The sequence below is a fragment of the Cnephaeus nilssonii genome (assembly GCF_951640355.1).
Source record: "Cnephaeus nilssonii genome assembly, chromosome: 4".
Lineage (NCBI taxonomy): Eukaryota > Metazoa > Chordata > Mammalia > Chiroptera > Vespertilionidae > Cnephaeus > Cnephaeus nilssonii.
Genome location: NC_137075.1, coordinates 74,455,373 through 74,458,819, shown reverse-complemented (window position 1 = coordinate 74,458,819; position 3,447 = coordinate 74,455,373).

The following is a 3,447-nucleotide window of genomic DNA, read 5'->3' as shown; positions in this document are numbered from 1 at the left end:
TAATAATCTGGCCACTCAGTGTGTGTGTGTGTGTGTGTGTGTGTGTGTGTGTGTGTGTGTGTCTGTATACATACATATACATATATATATTGGAGGCCTGGTGCATGAATTCGTGCATGGGTGGGGTCTGGCTAGCCTGGCCAGGGGGAGGGGACATGGGCAGTTGGCCGGCCTGCCTGCTGGTCGAACTCCTGGTCGAGGGGACAATTTGCATAATAGCCTTTTATTATATAGGATATACACTGAGTGGCCAGATTATTATGTGTTCAGAGATCATAATAATCTGGCCACTCAGTGTATTTCTATAGGCTTATTTGAAGTTTGATAAAGTAAAAATTTACTGGAAATACAGCAAGAAAGTTATATACTAGAGCAGGGGTCCTCAAACTTTTTAAACAGGGGGCCAGTTCACTGTCCCTCAGAACGTTGGAGGGCCGGACTATAGTTTAAAAAAAACTGTGAACAAATTCCTATGCACACTGCACATATCTTATTTTGAAGTAAAAAAACAAAACGGCAAAAACACCTGCATGTGGCCCGCGGGCCGTAGTTTGAGGACGCCTGTACTAGAGCATGATACTTTAAAAGTTTAAAATTAAACATAAATAATCTAAATAAGAGCATTCATTTCCATTTTTATAGAATGAGACAATACAGAAGGCAAGTTTTGCTTTAAAAAGAAATCAATTTCAGTCCCCTTGAAAGATATTACAGGCTTAATTATTAGAAACCAATTAAATGTTATGAAAAACCACTTAATCCTAAATGCTTTAATGGATTTTACAAATTGGACCTATTAAATAATTTAGTAGGATTCATTAAAGTTTTAATTTTATCCAACAGAATTAAACATACTGGACTCTGCCTGTCTCCTTTGGGTTTCATCAAGCACTAGGTCGGATGGGAAGAAAACTAGGAGAGTCAGGAGTCCTGGGTTCAGGTTTCATCACTGCTGTGATCTTAGACAAAGATGTCATTTGTAAATGTTGGTTTATCTTTCCCAAAGGATCTTTTTAAAGACTGAGTAAAAGTGGGTGGAACTGCTTTGACAACTGTAAGGAGGCAATCTCACCACATGCTATTTATTTACTATTACTCTATTGCCCTCCCGGCAATGAAGAGAAGACATTAATCACAGGTCTCTCCACCGGAAGCTGAGGGGATCACATCCCAATAGCTGCAAGCATCCTCTGATCAGTCAGACTCCAATAATTCTCTGCTCAGCAGGTTGTGCAAAGATGTCCAGGTGTTCTTGTCTCCAGTCAGGTGTTCTTTTAGACAATGAGAAAATTGACTCACTGGTTTGAGAACCACGATTCTATAGCTCATACTCTACATACACTTAGTGTAGCTGCCGTACAAGATCTCATAAAATCATTTCCTGATTTTATGTAATCTTGGCAATTCTAGTCAGCCATGTGGTTTAGGGTTTCTTTATAAATTCAAATAATGGCTGTGATGAATTTATCCTGAATTATTTATATCTTGATCCCCTTTTAACCACAATATTGGAGTGTTTCAATATAGGGTGTCCCTTATCCTTTTCCCACCCTATTTTTTAACCCTTTGCACTCGCTTGCTTTTTTCTCGATTCCTTTATTCTAATGCTAACCGTGTCGAGTCACACTCAACATCCAAGTGCAAAGGTTAATGTATTTTTATCAATTCCAGAGAGGGAAATAGAAACATTAATGATGAGAGAATCATTGATCAGCTGCCTCCTGCTTGCCCCACACTGGGGATCCAGCCCACAATCCAGGCATGTGCCCTGAGCAGAAATTGAACTGTGACTTCCTGGTTCATAGGTCGACACACAATCACTGAACCACACTGGCTGGGCTCCCCACCTTGTTTTCTTTAAAAAAAGAAACAAAAACTGTCTTCACTTGCTTAACCATCTCTATTAAAATTGTGTCCCTAACGCAGGACCTTCTTTTGATTCAACCCTTCCACCTGAACAGGAAACATACCCTACAACAGCACCAAATAACAGGTGCTAGGAAAGCAACAATAAAATGGGGGAAAGTCACCCAGAAGAACAAGTTTTGCTGAGCGCATTAAGTATGGTACTATCATCAACCAAGTCACTCAGGGCATTCCTCGAAGTTTTCTTGTAATGTCCTTGCAAAGGAAGGCTGCTGTAATTACTCCATAAAAATATGAAGACCAGACACAAGGAGGCTAAGCAACTGGCCTGAGGTCATAGGTAAACAGTACAGAAAACTGGGAACTAAAGGCAAATATCCCAATTATGGGGAAACCCTCCAACCATCTTGCTGTCCTAAGGACAATTTATGAAAAGAAATGCAAAATTACTTTGTCTTTTGAGGCTGAGAATGCTATTGAGTCTAAAGCCATTAGCTCAGCATTTAAGATTTGAATCATTGATGGCATGACAATTATGTCAAAGCTTACTGGTATCTCTTTGAAAGTATTGTTCTTTTTCCAAATAACTTCGTTAAGATTTGGGAATTTTTGTTTAAAAATGTGTTTGGGAGAGAACACCCGTAAGATTTCAGTTTCTTTAAGGTAGTCCATGGATCAACAACCATTTGGGGGGAGTGGGGGAGGTTGTGTCCCTATATGACCACCTATTTTTTCTCTCCTGCTCACCCAATATCTTATCTGCCATGCTTCAGTGACTATATTCCAAAAAACCAACCTCTTCTAAGTCATTTGTCACTGTTGGCAATTTTGCCATATTTATCAACTCCCTTTTCTTACGTAAGAAAACACTAGGTACTTGGAATATACAAGACAGCCCCCTCCATTCAACCTTAGCTCTACTTGTCCCCTTTTCTTTCCATTTGCACCTCCAAATTTACCTACTAAGGTGTCTACTGTCCTTGTAACAGAAATCTTTTATCCTCTTTGAGTGACCTCTTTTCTAGTCATATTTACTCTCCATTTCTTATGCATCTCAATACTGCTGTCAAAAACAATTTCCTAAACACCGAAACATTAATACTGGTTATATAATGATTATAGATCATTGTGTAATAGTACTGTGGTCTTGTTATTTAAAATTAGGCCTTACCATTTGAAATAAGTACTAAAATATTTATAGATAAAATATAATCTCTGGGATTTGTTTGGAAAAAAATCTGAGAAGGGCAGATGGAGAATGGATGGGACCAGATAGGCCATGGGTGTTGGGCCTGGTTAAGTACATACATGGAGAGATCATTATATACTTCTATTTTAGTATTCTCCACAATAAAAAGACAAAGTTTTCTCTCTTCACTTGCTAGTTTAGGCTACTCTCTTAAGAGCTAATGAAATATGTAGATGATTTGCCATTAAAATGGTGCTACAAAACCCAATACCAAAATACATTATATACTACTGCTACATGTATTAGTAACAGTCACCATTTATTATTTACTCTGTACTAGGCTACTAGGCACTGTTACATAAATGATAGCATTTTTACAATGAGTTTACCAG